This window comes from Ochotona princeps, chromosome 1 (assembly GCF_030435755.1).
Source record: "Ochotona princeps isolate mOchPri1 chromosome 1, mOchPri1.hap1, whole genome shotgun sequence".
NCBI classification, from domain to species: domain Eukaryota; kingdom Metazoa; phylum Chordata; class Mammalia; order Lagomorpha; family Ochotonidae; genus Ochotona; species Ochotona princeps.
Genome location: NC_080832.1, coordinates 131,987,835 through 131,997,149, shown reverse-complemented (window position 1 = coordinate 131,997,149; position 9,315 = coordinate 131,987,835). Strand labels below are relative to the sequence as shown.

The 9,315-nt window shown below is 46.2% G+C and overlaps 1 pseudogene; it reads left to right on the top strand.

The window, feature by feature from the left end:
- The first annotated feature begins 406 nt into the window (after positions 1-406).
- LOC101532833 (thioredoxin-like protein 1) lies at positions 407-6,793 on the top strand (annotated as a pseudogene).
- The last annotated feature ends 2,522 nt before the right edge of the window (positions 6,794-9,315 follow it).

Genomic DNA, 9,315 nt, shown 5'->3' with positions numbered 1-9,315 from the left:
ATTAAGGTAGGATCACTGACAAGATTAATAAAGTGAGGAGACAGGGAAGATTGTTGCATAAATAGCGTGAGTTTAAAAGAAAAATGCTGCCAATGTTGTAGAGGAATGTATCCTGATACCATGTTGATGGGAACACAAGTTAGTATAACCATGTAGGGAACAAGATAGAGGCTCCTCAAAGAACTAAAAGCAGACCTCCTTGTCCCGGCTGTCACCTACTTGACAAATGAAGTCAGCACGTGGAAGTGGTACCTGAAGCCCCATGGTCACTGCAGCCCAAACCACAACTGCCAACGTGGAATCAACCAAAAGTTCTTTGACTGATGACTGGAAAACACAACAGTGTGCATATGCGAAGGAATGTTAGGCATCAAGGGATGAAATCCTGACATCTCCCACACGACGAATGGATGGGAGATCCAGCTGGAGCTATGTGAACAAAGACATTCAAGGACTTACTATTCATCTTACCTGGGCCAGTCACCTTCCTGAGGGTAAGGCCACGTTCTGTGGGACCGATCGCTCCAAGGTGGGTAGCATCCATGCAGCCACACCCATCCGTCCTGTCCTGAGAAAGCATCCATGAAGTGGCCATGATCTTCTCAACCTTCCAGGGAGGATGGACTGGGGCTGGCTCCCAGAGCAGAGGCATGAGTCCCAAGGACGTCTGCTCCAAGGCAACTAGCAGACTTGCAGCCAGAGCAATCTGTCCCATCCTGAGAAAGCATCTGTAAAGTGGTCACATAATGCATGAGTATCCTAGCCGATTTTATCAGCCTTACAGGGAGACCAAGCTGGGGCTGGCTCCCACAGCAGGTACGTGAGTCCCAGGGATATCTGCTCCAAGATGGACAGCAGCCATGCAGCCACATCAGTCTGTCCGATCCTGAGAACATATCTGTGAAGTGGTCATGAGTATCCTTGCTGATCTTCTCAGCCTTCCAGGGGAAGACGGGCTGGGGCTGGCTCACAGAGCAGGTGTGTGAGTCCCAGGGACACCTGCTTGCTTTGCATGTGGATACTAACTGGCTTGCAATGCTGTTGATGTAGCTACCCAGATCCATACATTTTTTTGGAAGAAAACACATTTTGTAAAGGAAATGCGAGTCTTTGGCGTCAGTCTTTTTTGAAGCTTTTGATTTCTTTTCTTTGAAGAAACATAGGCACATGTTTGTAGTATGATTGACAGAGTCCAAGGCTGGAGGTCCAGGGGCCTTCCAGGGACTCACAGATCTTGGGAGAGGAGGTAGGTGAGCACAGAACAATGCCATGTATCTGCCAAGACTTCTGAGGAGCTTCAGATACACTCCTCTTCATACATGTTGGAGCTAAAATAAAAAAAAGATTGGGGCCAGTGTGCTGGCTCAACAGCTTAATCCTCTACCTCACCACCCCACATAGGAACCAGTTCATGTCCTGGCTGTTTCATTTCTGATCCAGCTCCTTGCTTGTGTCCTGGGAGGGCAGCAGAGCACACCCCAAGTCCTTGGGCCCCTGTACCTTACAAGATAGACCTGAAGGAGGCTCCTGCCTCCTGGCTTCAGCTCAGCTCAGCTCTGGCTGTTACAACCATTTGGGAATTGAACAAGTGACTGAAGATCTATGTTTTTCATTCTCTCTGTAAAGAAAAATAGAAATGCTCATTTGTATTTTTGCTATGAGAACAGTGTTTTGTGGAAACTTTAAGTATTTGTCAAACAGATTGATAGGAATTACATGCTACATCACTTTTACCATGTGCAAAGTGAAACATAACGTGGTATAAATTCTCAGACTATTTGAAACATGCGTGAAGGTGAGCATCTTTTCATTTGATTATTGTTTATAGTCCTTGCTGATCTTTAGTCTGGACTGTGCACTTTTATCTTTTACATTTTTGTTGATCTCCTGGTTTGCTATTATGCCTTTGCCTATAAAGTACATTAAGTAATATGTTATCTCAATAGCTGGTGTTATGGTTAGTAGGTTAAGCCATTGGGGCGCTGACATCCCATATAAGCAGCAATTTGATCCCTGGATGCTCCATTTCCAATCTAGCTTTTTTCTAAAGTACCTGAGAAAACAGTTGAGGACTTGGGACCATGCACAAGTGGGAGACCCTGATGGAGTTCCAGGCTCCTGGCTTCAGTCTGGCCCATCCCCAGCCTTTGTGGTCGGGAGAGTAAACAGTGCCTGAACTCTGTTTCTCTGCCTTACAAATAAAATTTGGAAAGCTTCAAGAATATTATTTTACGTTTAAATATAATGAAGAGTCTAAAAGACATATTCGTTTTCCCAATACTTTAAAAACTTGAATTTTCACACCAGAATACCTGCTCCATAGTAATCCATTGTCAGGCGTTGGTTACTGGGCCGCTCCCCACAGGTATCCAGATCATGTGTGTGTGATTGAAATCCCAGCTGACAGATGTGCATCACTTCCTGTTGTGAATGAGCATCATCGTACAGGGAACGGCATTAGGTTGAAGTTGGGAGCTGTTGTTCTGCTCTGCCTGAACCAGGAACAAAGTGGGATAGATGTGTACCAGAAGAATATTCTGATGGGAGTTTGTTGACATGCAGGCCAGAGGGTCTCAGATAAGTAAACAATGGCTGTGCAACCATTAGCTAAGTACACAGCATTGCTTCAGGCTTGGTCACAAGGCCAAACCATCTACTCTGCCCCAGGAACTGCCTTTCTCCTTTCCCTCCCCTGGGTTCCTCCACTCAAGGTTTTGATTACAAATATTTGAATAAGAATTATAACTTAATGGAGGAATATTCATTGAAAATATGTTTCTCAAAGCAAACTATTATCCAACTTATTTTCCTGCTCAATTTTCTATAAAACGCTGTTTAACTGTCTTCAATTATTGCCACATTTCATTCTCTGAAATTATTTTTTTATCTAAATCAATGTTTTTCATAAAATTTCTGCTGCAGATATTTAATTTGTTGGCCAGTTTTATTATTATTTATAAGGAGCTGCTTTTTGTTCATTAATTTTGCAAGGTCTAATTTTCTGGGTCACATGTTGTAGGTATCAATTTTAGCATGTGCAGCATGAAACATTGGCAGTTGGATTCTGAGTTGATGGCTTCCACCAGTATGACTTGCTGTGGATTGGCTCCGAGGCTGATCCTATTCCTCCACTAATCTGAGAGAGGTTGAGAGAAATTCCCTGAACATGGGTCAAGCAACAGCATGCTGCCTTCCTTGGCCATTGCACATCTCCCACCCACTCCAAGCTCTCCCACCCTCAGTTGAGTGTGTCTGTATCACATTGAGGTGTGAAGGTCAGCAGAGTAGGTTTCTAAGCAATGACCTGCTGCTGAGCCCACTCCACCTGGGAGACACCCATTGGTCCTGAGTGCAGCCTGTGCATCTGCCCCCATCCCTCCCCTCTCCTCTGCAGTGGCTCTCCACGGAGCCACTGAGGACTTAGTGGAGAGTTCTGGGACTTTCCAGTTAAGCTTCTTGTCAACAGAAAGTTACCAGGATTGATGGGAGGAGGAATGAGGAGGTGTGTAGACAAGAATACACACAGAACCCACTTCAGGGAGAGTCCTGCCTGCCTGTGGAAGAATCACTCCTGAAACTTGTCTGAAATAATAAGAACTCACCTGACACAGTAGATGCCATGACTGAATCAACAAGCCACACTAAGGAAGAATACATGGCACAGAGAAACTGTGTGGGTGTGGTAGGGGGAATGAGGTAAGTGGGACACTGGAACCTGCTCACAGGCCTCCCCACCCCCAAAAGTGTCCCCAGCCTGGGACTCCCATGAATGGCGACTAGAGTCCAGTCCCCAGAGCATAGGCAATAACGCCAAAAACAGACAATTGAGATTCCCTGAAGCTAAGGAACTTCTGCACAGCAAAGGAAATACTCAGGCAAATGAAGAGGACCCAACAGACTGGGAGAAATTATTTACAAACTGTGCAACTGATAAAGGATTACTATCCAGGATATAAAAGAAACAGCAAAAAAGCAAGCAATCCAGAGTAGAAATGGGATCATGTTATGGACAGGTCATTTTCAAAGGATGTGAAACACAAACTGCCAACAGACACATGAAAAATTTCTCAAAACCACCAGCTGTCAGGGAAATGGAAATGCAAACCTCACCCTGGGTAGATTGACTATTATTCACTTCAAAGGATTACAAATGCTGGTGAGAAGGTTTGGAGAAGACACCATATTATAGTATTGGTAGAATAAAATACACTGGTCTCTTGAGATTCTGTCATTATTCATAGTCCTTGCCTGCACTTTTGAAGAGCAGAGGTACTTCTGCTTTCAGCTTGTTGAAGTCTGTGTTTAGTGGAGTGTCCACTGTCCTGTAGTCATGGACTTGGTGCAACAAGCCAGTAATAACACACGTGTGGACTACTGACTGATGGTCAATTGCCAAAGTTTATTAACAGCATCAGATTTTTAAGAAAAGGTTGTCAAGTAGGCATCCAGAGAGAGGGCTTGAGCCATTTACATTTCAACAGCAAGGGACAGTCTCCCAATACACAACTTGTTCCTCTAGCAGGTCCTTTATCTAAATCTGTGACCCAGGGGTTTCCAGTTTATCCATCTCCTTCCCTGGCCTTTCAGAGGAGATTCAACTGGCACTGTCTCCCTCAATAGCAAAGATTCTGAATGTCCTTCTACAGTGGAGGATTAAGCCTGTGACTATAAATTGAATGTATGTTATTGCAAAAATTAAAATAAAAGGAAGAAAGGAGGAGGGAGGGATAAATGCTATGAAGTATTATGATGTGCTTCAAATTGTACATATGAAAAACCGGAAATCTGCTCGCTCGCTCTTTCTGCATAATCTGAAAGCCCTAAATCCAACATACTCCAAACTCTGAAATGTTTTGCATGCTAATGTCATGTTACACATGGAAAATTTTCGCACCACAAAGTTTTGTTTCATGGACAGAAGTTGTAAAACAGTGAATGAAATTCTTTAAGGGTAAATGTGGTGTATATGAAACACATGAAATTCATATTTAGACTTGGGTTCATTTGCAAAATACTTGTAATATGCAAATAATCCCAGATCTGAATAAAACAAGTTAAAAAAACAAAGAATTCTGGTCCCAAGCATTTCCTATAATGAAGACTCAACCTAATACGTGAATGCGGATGAGAGTGTACTTAACTATTCTTCTCAACTATTTAGGAGCTCTGTGTTACCTGGCCCTGTCCTGTCCCCTTGGCTGCTAGGCTCCATTGTGGTGTGACTCTACATTGAGAACCTGGGGGCAAGGCCTCCCCCACCACCACCTCTGGCCAAACCTCGGGACCCCATCGCATTCCCACTCCGCATCACACTCCCACTCCCCCGACCCACGTATCTCTTTCATGGTCTCTCTGCCTTCAATTTCCAAGCTAGTGGTGAAGAATCTAGATGTTTTCTGCTTTTGTGATTTCTGCCTTACCTGCTTGGCTGGGGGCTGTGTGAACTCCAGGCCTACCTGACACCTGACAGGACACCTGGCAGGTCACCTAGGCAGAGCACTCCTCAGGAAGGAAGTACCTGGTGTTAGATAAGATTCACTGCCCTATAGCTTATCAGTTTGTGCTTTTTGAAAGTTGCTTGCTTCAAACCCACCAATAGAAGCCTGCCAACTAGCTCTTTTTGAAAGTTAACAGTTAAACTGACCAATCATGACTGTATAATTATTGGCCTGAAATGCATAAGAACCGTGTGCTGTTCAACCAGGGGCTCTGGCTCTCTCTCATTCTCTTTTTCCGCCCTGCTGTTGCTACTGCAGCCTTGGCTGCAGCTGCCCCTCCTCTGCCCAGCCCTGCTGGGCTGGGAGGTGGTAGCTGGAAATCCTCGGTTAACCTGAATAAACTGTCCTTTATGTGTTAGCACTGACTTCAGACTCGATGATTTTTTGGGAACCCCCAAATCCGGCACAACAGTAGCACAGTGGGTGACCCTTCCGGGCTCTCTGAGGATGGTGAATGTGAAGCCAGTCCAGAGAAAATGGGCTTTCCAGCAAGAGCTGATCCGCTGATCCACTAGGCGTCCAGACTTGTCGTGGTCAAATTCACCATATGAGGGTATGGACCATGTTTGAGGATTGCCCCAGCATTCAGTTCTATGAGTAGTAATTATCCCCAGGCTGCTTTCTTGGAAGTAGATGTCCGTCATTGCCAGGGAACAGCTGTCTTCAACAAGATATCAGCCACACCTACATTTTTTTTTCAACAAAGTGAGATTTAATCAACACCAAGGAGCAGATGCTGTGGAGCTAAGGAAAAGAAAAAATCAAACAGCATTGCCAAAATGATCCTGGGAGCAACAAGGACATGGATACCCCAAAAGGCTACATGGATTTGATGGCTTTTATTAACAAAGCTGGTCATGAATGTCTTAATGAAAGGGATGAGCATGATTTTGACAGTTGCTTACGAAAAGACCTAGCCTTTTTAGAAGCTAACTGTGACGAACTACTGCAACCTGTTACAACCTGTTACAATTTATCCCATGAAATTTCAAGGACTAGATGATGGCCAGGGTCATAAATACTTAAAAATTTTAATCAACCTGCCGCCATCTATGGATTTTGAAGAGGCAGAAAGGAGGAAACTAGCAAGCTCTGGAACTGCCAGAGGATGACATTGAAGAAGATGGCCTTGTTAAGTTTCAGAATGTGCAGAATGTTCCTATATTTGTTCGTACAATCTAGGTAAAGAAGAAACAATAAGAATTTCATGTTTTACTTTTATTGGCACCCCAGTCCAGGCAACAAATAGGAGTGATTTCAAATGAGTAGCTGGCAAGAAAGGAGAAAGTCATTAAATCACAAAAGACACTGGAAGACATATTGCAATCAGATCTACAGCACCTAGATAATTGCTTGATTCTCGCCAAAGACTATCAACATATCATTCATTGCCATTATCAATAAATTATTGCTTTTGTCCAAAAAAAGAGATATATCTTATCTGCATGAAAGAATTTCAGGGAATTTATGGGAAACTACCAAAAGATAATTGGGCACGAAAATCAGCGAGACAGAACTGGGAGAGGACTAGTAATGATTAATGCTCACTAGGTTAGCAGTCAGAGCTTCAGCTTTTGCAGAGTGCTTATTGGTGCTAGGCTCTCTGTATCTAAGGCCAGGAGTAGACAATGAAGTCCATCTAGGACAGGTTTCAGACTCACACACCAGCGAGCTCACCAGCAGCAATGTCGTGAGCATCCGAGCCTCAATCTGCCTGTCTGTGAAAGTGATGCCTATGGGGAACTTTGCGCACTGTCCCAGTTCCCCACCAGCTGCAGGTGCCCCTCCTCTGTGATGGTCCCCCTAATGCCAGCTCTTCTCTGCTGCTGCTGCTGGTGTCAGAGCTGGTGCCATCCTGACTGTGGACCAGGAGCTTTCCTCAGCTGGAGCAGGAACTCCCAGAGGGCAAGACCGGGCCTTCCCACCAGTTGTTCCAGCATGCACCAGCTGCCATGCCGTGCCTTGTTGGGATTCATTCATGCCTCTTGCACTTCCTGGAGTGAGTTTCCTGTGTTATTTCATTTTTCATATGTCTCCAGGATTGCGCCTTTACCAATGTTTGCTGCCTCTGCCCAAGCCCCTGCCATTCATATCCCCATGTTTGGTGATGTCCATGTTTGGTGCTGCAATGAACATGTGCATTGCCACTGTCCCCAGGGTTGTTGTGGCCTGCATCTAACTCTCCTTGAGCCATGAATGGAGGTGTTCCCACACTAGGAGTCTAAGCACACCACATCCCAACTTCTCCTAGGCAGGGCTCCCTTGCCAGACCCAGGCTGAACCCATCCCCAGCCTAGGACTCACCTGAGTGGCAGCTGGAATCCTCGCCCTAGCAGGCAAGCAGGCGCGAACCCCTGCAAGCAACAGTTGTGCCAGGCGGTCTTGCCTCTTAGGAAGGAAGGACTGTCCTCTCAGGGACTCAAACCAGAGGCTCTCTAGCCAGCGGTGCTGCCTACAATGACTGCTGCTTTCTCCCACTTGGACTCTGACACGCTTGGAAATCCTGATTTCATCCATGGCACAGAGCGGCCACAGAAGAGAATGAATTCCCAAGCAGACCCCGGCTCTGGGTATCAGCAGGTACATAGAGCACTGAGCAGCAAAGAAGATGCTGCTGGCTTCATGGAAGGGTGGTGATGGAGTAGTCAGAGATGGTGTCCCCTGGGTGGAGCAGGTTGTGAGTATGGTGATGAGAGGGAATAAGGAAGCCATTTGCAAAGGTGGATTGGAGTCGGGGAACTGCAGTGCAGTGTGCTAAGCTGCAGGCTGGCTGTTCCAATTCCCAATGCACTGGGTTGGCACCTGAAGATGGTCCAAGTGCTTGGGCCCCTGCACCCACATGGGACACTTGAAGGGAACTCCTGGCTATAGCTCCAGTGCTTGCTGCTGTGACCATTTGGGGAGTGAGCCAGCAGATGGAAGATCTCTCTGTTTCTCCCCCTCTCAGTAACTCTGTCTTTTCAGTAAATCCATCAAGATAGATGGAAACAAAGTTATAAAGCTAAGGCAGTAGCTGGGGTAGAGGGAGATGGGGCATGGGATCCACCCAACAGGCATTCTGGGAAATGATGGGGGTGTGATACAGAGAAAGGCCCTGGGCTGACTTTTAGGTTCTCGTCTGATTTTCTGGGGGTCCCTAGCTGGCCCGATGCCTGTCCTGACATCCCACGGCAGCTGTCTGATCTGTGGGCTTGGGGAATGGAGGGATAAGTGTGCATCTGTTTCAGAGGCAAGCCTGTAGCTGCTTGTCCTGGGTGCCCAGGGTAGAGGGGAGCTTGGGCCGTCCTCTGCCTGCTCCCTATGATCACATCCTGTGTCTTCCCCAGGGTGAAGCTGTCATCTTTGTGAGGTAGCACCTGCACCAGGACAAGAGTGCACAGTGCCAGAGGACAATGCCCAGTGCTGGCTGCTGACCCCGGACAGACCCACCCTCTGCTCCCCAGCTCACCAGTACAGTAACATGGAACTGGTGTGTGGGATCACACTTCATGGTCTAAATTCAAAACTAAGTTCAGCAGTGTGTCCCACGGCAGGAGAGTTGAGAAAGGGAGAAATCAAGGGGAGCAGAGAGGAGTGAGCCATGGCTGGCTTCTGCTGTCCCATTTCTCACTCCTCTGGCAACAAGGTTTGGTGTGGCTTCACTCCTGGCTGCTTTTCTCTCTACCACTAAACACGGCTGATGCTGAAAAAATACATACAGAGGTACACCTCGCTCTGGAAAATGGCATGATTTGGTGTTATCAAAACCCATGTTTAGCTACTTAGTGGGCCACCTATAGCCTGAGTCCGCAGTAATCTCTATCATTTCTGTAAGGAG